Raw genomic sequence first — 16,857 nt, 5'->3', positions numbered from 1 at the left:
ATGCACACACACAGACACACGCACGCGCTCGCGCGCGCGCGCACACACACACACACACACACACACACACACACACACACACACACACACACACACACACACACACACACACACACAAACACACACACACACACACACACACACACACACACACACACACACACACACACACACACACACACACAAGGAACCATTTAGGCTCACCTCCTATCCTATGCTTCTATGAAGCCACCCACTGAGCATGGGAGACAAGTCCAAATGGGTACACACACAATAGTTGTCAATGTATAAATCATATTAGATAACATAAAACAATCCCTCCCATGGCCTAAACAATTGATTCACCATTGGAACCATTAAACATAGGGTGAAGGTGTGCTTTCAAAAAGGAGACTTTCTATATCATCACATATCTAGAATAAATAATTTTCATGCCCTTTCAGCGCTGTCACAATTCAATAATTTCATGCCCTTTTGGGGTTTTGACAAAATCCTCCAACATACTATCATTAACCATAGCATCCTTGAATACCCATACTCCATATTCTTCCTTTCTACACCATCTTTTACCTTATCACCCCCAAAGCAAGATATGAATGAATATGTCATACAATGGAGCCCATACTCCAAGGTTCTCAACTATATTTCAAACCCAACTAAGCCCTTCACCCTGGACTTCTCTACCCTTCCCAATGGGTGAGTGAAACCCTCACACCCATAACAACACTTGACATTCAAATCAAAACCAAAAGGATCAAGAAAGAAAACCAAGAAATTTCATGAAACATAATGCACATTCATACCACTACAACACAATACAAAGATTCACAATGACACAACACAATACTAAAATCTACCATCCAAACATTCACAATACAATGCAAGATACCATAACAAATGCTCCATGCTTGTAGATTTACTATGCAATACTAAAAGAAGGAAAATGTATGAAGAAAAATACTTTCACAATGAGGCTTTTGAATCTTCCAAAGATTCACCTTGGTTAAACTATATTCACATAGGTTTGGATCTTGTTTCCCCCAAAATTTTCCATGGTTCCACTTTCCGCACATTAAATTCGAGCATTAGTAGTCCAAGGAGGTCATGTAAAATATATATCATAAATGCATATAATTCCAAATGTTAGATAATATTATTAACATAATTCAATTAATTTTTCTTTCCTAATCATTTCAAATAAGTCATTCAAAATGCTAAAATACCAGGATCTGCATATCACATTAAATCATAAATCATCATAATCATCATATCATAATCTAATTCTATCATGTTATGAAGTTGCATCCATATGTGTTCGAACATTCCATTCCCAATATCAGATTCATAGTGCATATCATAGATGTAGAACACTACTATAAATGTCAAAATTAATAGATAAAATAAGCCATTGTCCTTCTTAGTCTCGAACACTATCAAAATATCCAAATCCCAAATATCAAAAAGCAACTTACCCCCTGCTTAACATTACCATTTAACATTACAAGTGTTTTTTTCAATTTAGCTTCTATCAAAGCAATTGAAAAAAAAGTTAGAACATGAACAAAATCATTAATTATATCATTTAGGTCTTAATGTACAAACATAACTGTAGATCATTAACATGCAGATATTAAGATAACATAACCATATAGTCTCGATAATATATCAAAACATCAAATTAGAAGTGTCATAATGCAAATATGTCATCTATACTATGATGAATTAGGTGAGTCCTCACATGGACCTAGATAGAGCTAAAAACATTAAGCATGAGCTTGTACAAAGCTTTGGAAGTTGCAAAAATGATGATTAAGAAGATACAATAAGAAATAAAAACCTTAAAATATGTGCATTAAAAATGCATTTTTTTTCACTATTACAGAATTTGGGAAATTCTATCCCTCCAGAAAAAAAATTACACTTGATTTGGTGTCTGGGTGACCAAGTTATGGCCTCTCAAAGTTGGACTTCCAAAATCAAAATGCATTTGGTGAGGGTTGCAAATAGAGAATTTTGGGATAAAATTTGACACTCACATGGTTGTCAAACATAGAAAAAAATAGTATTGATGACATACATACTGCACCCATCAACTTTAACATAGAGAATATGGGATGGAAAGTGGAAAAACTTAGTCCCACATGCATCACAAAATAAGTTATTTACCACTTTATAAGTGGGTTGTTACAAAATAAAAATTAAAAAACTCATATGCATTGTTCATGTGATGGATGAGTGTGCCCATGTGCTGGAAGCCCATTCAGTCCCATTTGGGAAAAGTGAGACTATAGCAATGTGGCACATTGGTTTTTATGTTGCATTGTCTTACTCTTTGTGTGAGTCACCTTTTTTTTATGCCAATGTCTCAATTTGCATGCCCAAAACTCACAAAATGCCTTGATTTTCATGTAATAATGTCTAGAATTTCCTTGGTTTGTGTGAAAAAGTGACTTGGTTTGCCTTCTAGAATGCCCATAACTACCTTGTAACACATACTGAGGGCTAGGGGAAAAACATGATTTAGATGGAAATGAGGGTTTTGGGTGGTTTGAATTCAATTGCGAAGTCTGTTTGGGCTCAAACTACTTCAAAGTAGCACCCATCCATATCTAACATCAAAACAAGAAGAATTTTCCTCTAACATCAAATATGTCCAAAATAGACAAGTCATATATGTAAATGGGATTTTTTTTAAAGCACTAAAACTCCAATGCTGAGGTTTGTTTGGGATCAAAGTGCTCCAAAAAATAGAACCACTCAAGATATCTATAGGGATACCTCTAAAAACTAAAATCCTTCACCATGAGCTTCAAAATTCTTCAAAAAAGAATAGGAAGTTGTAGATCAATGAATTTGATACCACGTAGAAGTTGATAAAAACACAACTTCACAGATCCTGGAAATAACCTACAAGTGAATACCCGTTACAAGGAATATGAAGCAAAGGAGAAAATATTTCTCTAAAATAGAAAGAATATCAGAAAAAAGGGGTGAATTATCAAAAAAAATAAAGACTTATAATTAAGAAAATAGAAAAAAAGGCTAGATATTAATTCAAAGGAGAAAGTGGGATGATTCATGCATAATTCAAGGAGGATCGTGATGATACTACGATTGAGGCAAGAAGGAAACATAGAATTCTACAAGAAGTTTCTATATTAGGAAACTACAATTGGAAGAACAGTTATGTTTTCATTGATGTCAAACCTTATTGGTAAGAAAAAATTCTATCTAATTTGAGTGTCATATCTAGATGATTGATGAAGAGAATTTGAGAAGTTGGTCATAAAAAAAGGACCTAGAGGAAAGGTTGAGTAATAAGAAGAAACTATAGATAGGAACTTGATTAGTTAGATTTGACAAAATAAAGTGATATGTAGGAGTTGATGAAATCCAACTCCACAGCTCACCAAGATCACCTGCATGCAAATAACCCGTCCAAGGGAAACCAAAGAAGGAAGAGGTGGAGCTTGAAAAAACCCTAAATGGACTTGAGAGAGAACATATTGCAAAAAAATGAAAATGTATTTACTATTAGAATTATTTAGAATAACTAAGAGGGGGGGTTGAATCAGTTATCCAAGGTCCAATGATGTCCAATACAACTTTTTCTTCTAATCCTTAATGACACATAACTTAAATTATCATGCATGCAATTGAACATTAAACAATCATGAAAAGTAAACATGCATCACATCATAACACAAAGAATTTGGATGACCCAGAAACCCTCCAAGAATAAGAAGGTAAAACTGGGGTGGGGATGATACCCACTGAATAATTGCGCAATTGATTTCAACCACTTCTGATGGTTTTCCCTGTTAAAGGCCTGCCCTGTTAAAGGCTACATCACACTATTAAATGTGAACCTGTTAAAGGATTTCTACATCCTGTTAGGAGTGTGCCCTATTAGAGGACTTAAGAACATTTAACTTGGAATGTCACCCTATTAAAAGATTTACATAGAGCTGTTAGGATCACCCAAGTCCATGGGATTTACAGTCACCTTCTCAAAAGAATCTTTCATCCCTCTCTAAGGATCTCCTATCCTCCTCCTAAGGATCTCTTTATCCTTTTCCCGAGGATCTATTTATCCTTCTCTTGGGGATCTCTTTATCCTTTTCTTGAGGCTTATCCACCTAGTTGTTAAGCTAACCTAGCAATATAGGGTTTCAATATCTAATACAATGGTAAGAAAGTATTAGAAGGGTTTTGACCTGATATAGATAGCAACTTCAACCTTGCAAATTTCAGATTGCTCTTTAGTCCTTTTCTTTTCTTGGCTTTCCTCCCTTGTAGTGCTGACAGCTTGTTCACTCTTCAAGATCTGTCTCCTTGAGTTCTTCCACTCGTTATGCCAATGCACTCCATGATCATTTGATCAACTTAGAGTCTTGATGCTCTGTACTTTACTCCTCTTGGCTTCTTCACATGACCACACCTAAGACCAACTCCCTGTCATACATGTGCATTTGATCTCTGACCTGTAACTCCTTATAAAGAAGTTCTATTCTTCATTTCCTGCTCAAATCTTAATTTGATCTTTTTAGAAAATGGTATTATTTTCCCTCCAAATTGTTTCTTCTAAAAACTTCATGATAAATCCATTAGCATTTTCCTTGAGTTGGTTTGCATGGTTTACATAAAATTCTGTGACATCTACTCATCATCCTTATCATCCAACTAATTCACAAAATTTGACATAACAAACTTATCACTACTAATCTGGTGAATCTTTGACTTAACAAATAATGCAGCAACTCGGCATTATTAATTTATTGATGCTCAGCTTCTTCTATGTTACTTGTCTTCTATTTTTATTTTACTGGTGCTCAGCACCTAAAGAAATTTTGTGTTACTCGACACCTGATCTTCACTCGGCACCTGAAGGCTACTCAACACCTGAAGATCACTCAGCACTGGAAGGCTGCTCGAAATTTGAAGATCACTCGGCACACACTAAGTTGAACTTTCTTGTCTTGAACTAAGAATTTGTTCGACACTTGCTAGCTCAGCTCTCTCTCCAATGAACTTAGTTAATCCTTACATCTTTGATGTGTCTCACTGTGTGCATCTTTTATGTCTTAGAGTATGTCATCAATACACTATTTCATCAATGGCTTATCTGATCCTTATACTTCATTACAACATCATAACTTCAACCTTTCTCTAGGTACTCTAGTTACATCTTATTTATTACCACCTCATTGTTAATCAACCAGTTGATAGTATTTGGATCACTAAAGAAATTGTCATTCTTGCAAGTAGCAAGTTTGAAATCGATGACAAAACAATGATTGAAGACATTCTTTACCAGTTCCATTATTCTTCATTCATGATCTTTTCAATAATTTCCTACAATCTCCCTCTTTGGTATTGATGGCAAACCAAATTGATCAATTAATCAACTTAGTTGTTACCAAAATTACATATAAACTGATACAAATTGAATCCTTTGTTCTGCTTCTCCCTCTGGACTGCTGCATCCTTGCTTTGTATTCCTAATCCTTCATAGCTACTTGCTGATTCTTACCTATTCTAAATATCCTTCTATAATCTCTCCTTTCATACATATAGATCTCCCTCTTACTTGTCTTTGATCAGTTTCTCATATCTCCCTCTTTGACATAAATGCCAAAGATGTAGCATCTTCAATATGCTAAATATAAGCTTTGCATCTTCATGTTTTCTCCCCTTGTCACCATGCTTGTGACTGATCTAGAATTTTTGTTCTTGTTGTCATCCTCTGCATCACTCTTTTGATATTTCAATGTTCTATTCCTGTTGATGTAGGGCAGCTTCTTTGTTCCTTTCGACTACTTGAGTTAGGGGCATTACCCCCAACTTGCCTCTAAGATATTCATAAGGATCCTTGGGCAATGGTTTGGTGAAGATATCTACAATTTGTTCCTTTGTGTGAATGTATTCCATCTTCACTTGTTTGTCTTCCACGAATTCTCTGACATAGTGATACTTGATTGCAATATGCTTGGTTTTTGCATGCATTATTGGATTCTTGGATATGTTTATAGCACTTGTATTATCACAATACAGTATCATAGGTTTGGTTACCTTTTCTTTCATTCCTTTTAATAGATGTTTGAGCCACACAATGTTTGTGCAATTGATTGCTACTGCCACATATTTTGCTTCTACAGTGGACTGAGATGTGCATTTTTGTTTCTTGCTAGTCCAAGTAACTAGCCTTTTACCTAAGAATACTACTCCTCCACTTGTGCTTTTCTTGTCATCAATGTTGCCTCCCCAATCTGTGTCTATGTATGCATTGAGCTCAAACTTCTCATTCTTTTTGTAATATAGGCCAAAATCATTAGTTCCTTTAAGATTCCTCATTATCCTTTTTACTACCATGAGATGATTTTTTCTAGGATTAGTAGAGAATCTAGCCACTATTCTAACTACTAGTGCTATGTTTGGTCTGCTATGTACAAAATATTGTAGTTTTCCAATCATGGATCTGTACCTTGTTTGATTGACTTCAGCTGATTCATCATTTTTAGATAGCTTATGTCCTATTGCCATTGGCATGTTGACTGGTTTGGAGTCTTCTGATCCAAATTTCTTGAGTATCTCCTTGATGTATTTTGATTGTATCACAAATATGCCATGTTTAAGTTGATGTACTTGCAATCTTACAAAGAATTTGATTTCTCCAAACATAGACATCTCAAACTCATGTTTCATTTTGTCAGCAAAAATTTTGCAAAGTACTTCCTTTCCTCCAAAGACTATCATCTACAAATATTTCAGATATAAGAATATCCTTACCTTCTTCTGATTTGATGTACATGTTGCTGTTATCATCAGTTCTTTCAAATCCTATTTGCACTAAATACTTGTGAAGTCTCTCATACCAAGCTTTAGGGTCTTGCTTTAATCCATAGAGAGCCTTATGCAATTTGCATACCTTATTTTTGTTCTTTTCATCAACAAAACCTTCTGGTTGCTCTATGTAGACTTCCTCTTCAAGTGTACCATTCAAAAATGCTGACTTTACATCCATCTAATAGACTTTAAATCCTTTGAAGGCTACATATGCCAATAAGGTCCTTACTCCTTCCATTCTGGCAACTGGAGCAAAAGTTTCTTCATAGTCTAGTCCTTCTTCTTGTGCATACCCTTTACAAACTAGTCTTGCCTTGTTCCTTGTGATTTCACCATTCTCATCTAACTTATTTTTGAAAACCCACTTGGTTCCAATTACATTTTTGTCAGCTGGTCTTGAGACTAAGGTCCATGTCTTGTTCTTTTTAATTTGTTCTATTTCTTCTTTCATAGCATTGTACTAGTCATCATTTGTTATGGCTTCACTTACTATTCTTGGTTCCATTTTGCTGAGCAAGCATGTCTCACTTCTGAGTCTATTCCTTGTCATTGGTCCTACCTCTTTGTTTCCAATAATTTGATCTGTAGGATGATGTCTTTTCACATACTTTTCCAGTACTGATTCTTTCCTTGTTTGCATGTTGTCTCTTTTAGAATCTGAATCTTCATGTATATTTTCATCAGGGATTTGTTCATTTTCTTCATGTTAGCTATTCTCAAAATTTAAATGATTATTCTCTGTATTCTGCAGCTTAGCTTCTAAATGTGTCTGTTGTTTGGCATTCACTATCTGTGACTCGAAAGATGTTGGATTTTGTTGCTGATTGTCATTCTAAGTTGCAACTTCACCATTATTAGGTATACCTTCATAAAAGTATACAAAGGTCTTGTATTCTTATGCTTTCTTGGTATTCCAACACTTTGAACTTCTACAAACTCATCAAACTTCACATTGGTGCTTTCTACTACTTTGTTAGTGTTAACATTCAAGCACTTATAAGCTTTGCTTCTAGTAGAATAACCAAGAAATGTACCTTCCTCACTTTTTGCATCAAAATTTCCACTTCTAGACTCTTTATATATATAGCATTTGCATCCAAATATTTTGAAATGTTTTACATTAGGAGAATGCCCATACCATAATTCAAAAGATGTTGTATTTGTACCTTTCTTGACTTGAACTTTGTTGAGTGTGTAGACTACAGTACTTATAGCTTCTCTCCAGTACTTGAGTGCAGCATTTTTTTTTCCATCATTAAGGTTCTGGCATAGTCAATAACTAATATATTCCTTCTTTCTACTATACCATTCTAAGGTGGAGTCCTAGGTGCTGATGTCTGCCTTTTGATTCCTCTTTCATTGCAGAACTCTTCAAATTCTCTTGATGTGAATTCACCTCCTCTATTAGATCTGAGACATTTTAGGATCTTTCCAGTCTCTTTGTCTACTCTATCCAAGTACCATTTGAACATTTGAAATGAATCTAATTTTACTTTTAGGAACATGACTGTCATCATCCTTGAATAGTCATCTACAAATAGCATTATTTATCTGTCACCTTTGCAGCTTTGCACTTCAATAGGACCACAAAAGTCAGTATGAACTAGCTCTAATACTTCATTAGAAGTATAGGTCTTGCTTTTGAAATTTGACTTGGTCATCTTCCCTAGTTGGCATTGTTTGCACATGATGCTATCAGGTTTCTTCAACTTTGGTAGACCTCTAACTTTCTTCATTTTGCTGATGCTTATCAGATTGTCAAAATTTACATGACATAGCCTCTTGTGCCATAACCATACATAATTAGTTTGAACAATGAGACAAGAAGCATCTTCTGTGCTGAGGTAAAACAAATTACTCTTAGTTTGATCACCTTTTCCTATTAGACTTCCTTGAGAATCATAGATCTTAGCAACTCCTTTTTCAAATTCAACCTTACATCCTATGTTGCCTAACTATGAGACACTTAACAAGTTATAATTTAGGCTTTCAACATAGTATGCATTATCACATGATATATTTTCAGTAAGCTTGATACTACCTTTCCCTTTGATCTAACATGGTGCATTGTTACCAAATCTAACACTATTTCCTTCATATTGAGTAAAGAAAATAAACTTAATTTTATCTCTAGTCATGTGATGAGAGCATCCACTATCTATGATCCATCTATCATTCCTATTCATGCAGGTTACCAGGGCAGTTGCTTCATCTTCATCTGATTCATCTTTCATAGCCACATAGACTACTTCATCATCATTCTCATCAGAGTCTTCTTCAACAATGTAGCATCTTTTGCCTTTACCTCTGTAGTCCTTGTTGTCCTCTTTCTTGTTCTTGAAGTTGCCTCCATCCTTGTAATTTTTCTTTTGTGTGCATCTGGCTGCAATGTGACCAACTTCATTACAATTGAAACAAATGATTGGTAGCTTACCTTTGAATTTGTCTCTTCCTCTATGAAATCTTCTTGCTAGCAATACCTCCAATTGGTCCACATCATCTTCATTAGTGCTATTGTCACTAGATACATACTTTCCTTTTCCACTCTTTTTCTTTGTTTGCATCTCCTTGTTGTCTTTTAATGTCATCTTGGCTTTGAATGCAGATTCAAAGTTTTTTGGCTTGTAGTTATCAAAGTTGGATAGCTCAAAGGCAGTGAGTCTTCCAATTATTCCTTCAAATGACAATGCATTGCCTGGTACACACCTTAGCTCTTGGATGGATGATACTCTTATAGCATAGATGGGAAGCAAAGTTTTCAAGTATTTTCTACATATCATTTCTTCTACTAACTATCCTCCTAGGCTTCTTATGGCACTTACTACTTCCTTCATCCTTGCACCATATTGAGCAACATTCTCTTCTTCTTCCATTTTCATGTCATCAAACTTTCCTTTTAGGCTCTCTCTTTTGGCTCTCTTGACATTATCATCTCCTCCATATATTCTTGATAATGTTTCCCACATCTGATGTGCAGTATCACATCCTTTGATGTCATCATACTTGGCATAGCTTAGAGCTGAAGCAATATCTAACATCACTTGATTGTGCTCCTTCTTCTTGCTCATGTCATCTATAGTGAGGGGTCCTGCAGGGTCTACATGATCAACTGTGATTGAGGTCTGTGCATAGTCACCTATTGATCTAAGGTGTAGCTTCATCAAAATTTGCCATGCAACAAAGTTGTATTTGTTTAGCTAGGGAACTTCTCTCTTGGACATCTTCATCTTTCTGTTGCTAGTACCTTGAAACAAATCAGCAGTGTGCTTTGATACCAATTGTTAGAATTATTTAGAATAATAGAGAGATGGGGTGGGGTGAATTAGTTATCCAAGGTCCAATGATGTCCAATACAAATTTTTCTTCTAATCCTTAATGACACATAACTTAAATTATCATGCATGCAATTGAACATTAAACAATCATGAAAAGTAAACATGCATCACACCATAACACAAAGAATTTGGATGACCCAGAAACCTCCAAGAATAAGAAGGTAAAATTGGGGTGGGGATGATACCCACTGAATAATTGCGCAATTGATTTCAACCACTTCTAATGGTTTTCCCTGTTAAAGGCCTGCCCTGTTAAAGGCTACATCACACTATTAAATGTGAACCTGTTAAAGGATTTCTACATCCTGTTAGGAGTGTGCCCTATTAGAGGACTTAAGAACATTTAACTTGGAATGTCACCCTATTAAAAGATTTACATAGAGCTGTTAGGATCACCCAAGTCCATGGGATTTACAGTCACCTTCTCAAAAGAATCTTTCATCCCTCTCTAAGGATCTCCTATCATCCTCCTAAGGATCTCTTATCCTTCTCCTAAGGATCTCTTTATCCTTGTCTTGAGGATATATTTATCCTTCTCTTGGGGATCTCTTTATCCATTTCTTGAGGCTTATCCACTTGGCTGTTAAGCTAACCTAGCAATATAGGGTTTCAATGCCTAATACAATGGTAAGAAAGTATTAGAAGGGTTTTGACCTGATACAGATTGCAACTTGAACCTTGAAAATTTTAGATTTCTCTTAAGTCCTTTTCTTTGCTTGGCTTTCCTCCCTTGCAATGCTGACAACTTGTTCACCCTTCAAGATCTATCTCCTTGAGTTCTTCCACTCGTTATGCCAATGCACTCCATGATTGTTTGATCAACTTAGAGTCTTGATGATTTGTACTTTACTCCTCTTGGCTTCTTTACATGACCACACCTAAGACTAACTCCCTCTCATACATGCGCATTTGATCTCTAACCTATAACTCCTTATAAAGAAGTTCTATTCTTCATTTCTCGCTCAAATCTTAATTTGATCTTTTGAAAAAATGGTATTGATTTCACTCCAAATTATTTCTTCTAGAAACTTCATGATAAATCCATTAGCATTCACCTTGAATTGGTTTGCATGGTTTACATAAAATTCTATGACATCTACTCATCATCCTTATCATCCAACTAATTCACAAAATTTGATGTAACAAACTTATCGCTGCTGATCTGGTGAATCTTTGACTTAACAAATAATGCAACAACTTGGCATTATTGATTTACTGATGCTTGGCTCCTTCTGTGTTACTTGGCTTCTATTGTTATTTTACTCGCACTCAGCACCTAAAGAAATTCTATGTTACTCGGCACCTGATCTTCACTCGGCACCTGAAGGCTACTCAGCACCTGAAGATCACTTGGGACCTAAAGGCTGCTTGACATTTGAAGATCACTCAACACACACTAAGTTGAACTTACTTGGCTTCAACTGAGAATCTATTCGGCACTTACTAGCTAGCTCGACTCTCTCTCCAATTAACTTAGTTAATCCTTACATCTTTGATGTGTCTTAGTGTGTCCATCGTCTGTGTCTTAGAGTATGTCATCAATACACTATTTCATCAATGGCTTATCTGATCCTTATACTTCATTACAACATCATAACTTCAACCTTTCTCTAGGTACTCTAGTTACATCTAATAGGGTGATTAATCCTTTAACAATGCCATATTTAACAATGTATTTTGTAACCTTTAAGATTAAAAAAATGCATAGGCTTGATGAAGCAACAAAGTAGAAGATTAAGGAACTTTAAGTTTGTGCTAAGTGATGCTAGTGTCAACCTAGTGATAGTATGTGCCAAAGAGAAATAGTGTTTACCAGGCATCTATATTGACCCAATGTCAATATATGTGCCAAACAAAAAGTTAATAACAATTGAGTAACCTGGTGACGATTGAGTATCAGAATAGAGTGTTGGTCGAGGAACAACATTTTGCTAGTTCATGAGGAATCATGATTTCCAGCTGATAGATTTTATTGCTTGGAATATGTAAAGTGTGTTGAAGATAAGGATGGATGAACTAGAATATTTAAATCAACAGGTAGCCCATGTGCTGGTAGCCCATGCAGTCCCATTTTGGAAAAAAGAAACTGTAGCAATGTGGTACATTGGTTTTTATGCTGCATTATCTCAATCTTTGTGTGAGTTACCTTTATTTTTATGCCAATGCCTCAATTTAAAAGCGCAAAACTCATATAATGCCTCAATTTTGATATAAGAATCTCTAGAATTTTCTTGATTTGTGTGAAAAAGTGACTTGGTTTGCTTTCCAGAATGCCCATAACTACCTTGTAACACATGCCAAGGCATAGGGGCAAATTTTTTTTTGCCTCATATTTTGGAAACATCCAAAAAGAACATGTTTTATATTGAAATGAGGGTTTTGGGTGCTCTAAATTCAACCGTGAGGTCTATTTGGGCTCAAACTACTTCAAAGTAGCACCCATCCAAATCTAAATTAAAAATAAAAAAGAATTTACCTCTAACCTCAACTATGTCCAAAATAGACAAGTCATATATGGAAATGGGATTTTTTAAGCACTAAAACTCCAATGGTGAGGTTTTTTGGGATCAAAGTGCTCCAAAAAATAGAACCCCTCAAGACATCTATAGGGATACCTCTAAGAACTAAAATCCTTCACCATGAGCTTCAAAATTCTTCAAACAAGAATAGGAAGTTATAGATCCATGAATCTAATACCATGTAGAAGTTGATAAAAACACAACTTCACAGATCTTTGAAATAACGTACAAGTGAATACCTATTACAAGGAAGATGAAGCAAAGGAGAAAATATTTCTCTCAAAATAGAAAGAATATGTTTATGAGAGTGAAAATGATAAGTGTTCAAATAAATGAGAAATGAGTTCTCAATATGTAAAATACAAGAGAGATAAACTCCATATAAAGGAGATCTTGCAATCTCTAAGGAGGATAATGTGATAAGGAAATCCTTGCGATCCACTCCTAAAGAGATAAGGGGACCATGTAGTCCTATCATGGATTCCCTAAAAAGATAATGGAACTATGTAATCCTATAATAGATTCCCTAAAGAGATAAAGCCATTTAAAAAATGAAAACATTTATTAAATGTCAACTATGCATAAGTGAGATCTTAAGAGAGGAAAAAAGAAAACTTTAATAAAACAATTAAAGTTAAGCCTTTTACTCTAACAATTTTGACTTGTTACCATATCTTTAAAAAAGGAAATGTAGAGACATGAGAAGGGAAAATATGTGTATCAATAAGGATCTTATTGGGTAACAATTAGAAGACATAATGATGGATAGTAAATGGTTTGATTATTTGTCAAAAGATGAATAAGTAGATAGCTAAGGATAGTAGTGGATAAAAACCAAGTATTAAGAAAGAAGTATGGAAAAATATTTTGTAGAAGACAAATTGTAACAAGAAACACTTATTAGAAAGGCTATGTCTTATACATGAACTTGGACTTGAGTTTGATCATAACAAAGGGGTGAATTTTTAGAACAATAAAGACTTATAATCAAGAAAAAAGAAAAAAAAGGCTAGATGTTAATTCAAAGAAGAAAGTGGGTTGATTCATCTATAATTCAAGGAGAATGGTGATGATAATGACATTGGGGCAAGAAGGAAACAAGGAATTCTACAAGAAGTTTCTATATTAGGGAACTACAATTGGAAGAATAGTTATGTTTTGATTGATGTCAAACCTTATTGGTAAGAAAATTTTCTATCTGATTTGATAGTCATATCTAGATGATTGATGAAGAGAATTTGAGAAGTTGGTCATAAAAAAAGAACCTAGAGGAAAGGTTGAGCAATAAGAAGAAACTATAAATGGGCACTTGATTAGTTAGATTTGAAAAGATACAATGATTTATTTAAATCATTCCACCAGTGAAGAAGATAGCTGCACTGAAGCCTTGAAGAAGTGATGAAAGATTGACAAAATGCACATGCTTGACCAAGCAACAAAGAAGAATCTTAAGGAACTTGAAGTTTGTGCCAAGTGATTCTAGTGTCAACTACATGATACTATGTGCCAAGCATAAATAGTGTTGATCAAGCATCAATATTGACCGAGTGTTAATATATGTGTTGGACAAAAATTTATTAGCAATTGAGTAACTATGTGTCATAATAAAGTGTTGGCCAAGGGACAACATTTTGATTGTTTATGAGGAAATCAAGAATTCCAGTCGATAGTGTAGATTTATTGTAATATGTAAAGTGTTTAGATAAGGATGGATGACATAGAACATTTAAATCAAGGGAACTCATATTTATTTGTTTCTATGCAAAGTTTCAAGGAGAAGTTTGAAGAAGTTTCTAAAAGAGATGAATTTTTGGAAGGATTTGATGAATATGATCTAAACCTAAGATCTACGATTGGTGTTTAAGTAGAAAAATATCAAAATTACTTATTTAGGGAGGTACAAAGGCTAACCTAGCAAGGTTGAATAAGTTTTTGATGCTATTGATTGGAAAATTTAAGTAAAAGGATGACAAGAGTTGACAAGAGGTGAAGAGTGTTTGCTTGAAGGGTTGTCAACAAAATAAGAGACTAAGATAAAAATGAAGGCTAGTCATGGACCGAAATTTGAACCAAAATGCGATTTGTATTTGAAAAGTGAGTTGTATTTGCTAGATCAAAACCTATTGTTACCTTCTAACCATTGTATTAATATTAAAATACTTTAATCAAGGTTGACCTAACAGTCCTATGTAAATCCTTTAATTAAGGTAGAATTCTAATGGAATGTTCTAAATTCCTCTAATAAGGCCACTCCTAATAGGGTGATTAATCCTTTAACAATGCCATATTTAACAATGTATTTTGTAACCTTTAAGATTAAAAAAATGCATAGGCTTGATGAAGCAACAAAGTAGAAGATTAAGGAACTTTAAGTTTGTGCTGAGTGATGCTAGTGTCAACCTAGTGATAGTATGTGCCAAAGAGAAATAGTGTTTACTAGGCATCTGTATTGACCCAATGTCAATATATGTACCAAACAAAAAGTTAATAACAATTGAGTAACCCGGTGATGATTGAGTATCAAAATAGAGTGTTCGTCGAGGAACAACATTTTGATAGTTTATGAAGAAATCATGATTTCTAGTTGATAGATTTGATTTATTGGAATATGTAAACTATGTTGAAGATAATGATGGATGACCTAGGACATTCAAATAAAGGGGTAGCCCACATGTTGGTAGCCCATGTAGTCACATTTTGGAAAAGTGAGACTATAGCAATGTGGCACATTGGTTTTTATGTTGCATTGTCTCAATCTCTGTGTGAGTCACCTTTGTTTTTATGCCAATGTCTCAATTTGCATGCCCAAAACTCACAGAATGCCTCAATTTCCATGTAAGAATGCCTAGAATTTTCTTGATTTTTGTGAAAAAGTGACTTGGTTTTCATTCTAGAATGCCCATAACTACCTTGTAATACATGCTGAGGCCTAGGGGCAAAATTGTTTTTGCCTCATATTTTGGCAATATACAAAAGAACATGTTTTATATGGAAATGAGGGTTTTGGGTGGTCTGAATTCAACTGTGAGGTCTATTTGGGCTCAAACTACTTCAAAGTAGCACCCATCCAAATATAACTTAAAAACAAGAAGAATTTGCCTCTAACCTCAACTATGTCCAAAATAGACAAGTCATATATGGAATTGGGATTTTTTTAAAGCACTAAAACTCCAATGGTGAGGTTTGTTTGGGATCAAAGTGTTCTAAATAATAGAACCACTCAAGATATATATAGGGATACCTATAAAAACTAAAATCCTTCACCATAAGCTTCAAAATTTTTCAAATAGGAATAGGAAGTTATAGATCCATGAATCTGATACCATGTACAAGTTGATAAAAACATAACTTCACAGATCCTGGAAATAACCTACAAGTGAATACCTGTTACAAGGAAGATGAAGCAAAGGATAAAATATTTCTCTCAAAATAGAAAGAATATATTTATGAGAATGAAAATGATAAGTGTTCTAATAAATGAGAAATGAGTTCTCAATATGTAAAATACAAGAGAGATAACCTCCATATAAAGGAGATCTTACAATCTCTAAGGAGGATAATGTGATAAGGCAATCCTTGTGATACACTCCTAAAGAGATAAGGGGACCATGTAATCCTATCATGGATTCCCTAAAAAGATAAGGGAACTATGTAATCCTATAATGGACTCCCTAAAGAGATAAAGCAATTCAAAAAATGAAAACATTTATTAAATGCCAAATATGCATAAAGTGAAATATTAAGAGAGGAAAAAAGATAGCTTTAATAAAACAATTAATGTTAAGCATTTTACTCTAACAATTTTGAATTTTTACCATATCTTTAAAAAAGGAAATGTAGAGACATGAGGAGGGAACACATGTGTATCGATAAAGATCTTATTGGGTAACAATTAGAAGACATAGTGATGGATAGTAAATGGTTTAATTATTTGTCAAAAGATGAATAAGTAGATAGCTAAGGACAGTAGTGGATAAAAACCAAGTATTAAGAAAAGAAGTATGGAAAAATATTTTTTAGAAGACAAATTATAACAAGAAACACTTATTAGAAAGACTTTGTCTTATACATGAACTTGGACCTGAGTTTGATCATAACAAAGGGGTGAATTATCAAAAACAATAAAGACTTATAATCAAAAAGAGAGAAAAAAAGGC

Source organism: Cupressus sempervirens, chromosome 11, assembly GCF_028749045.1.
Source record: "Cupressus sempervirens isolate cs-2001-9-10 chromosome 11, ASM2874904v1, whole genome shotgun sequence".
NCBI classification, from domain to species: domain Eukaryota; kingdom Viridiplantae; phylum Streptophyta; class Pinopsida; order Cupressales; family Cupressaceae; genus Cupressus; species Cupressus sempervirens.
This window is presented reverse-complemented; position numbering follows the sequence as displayed.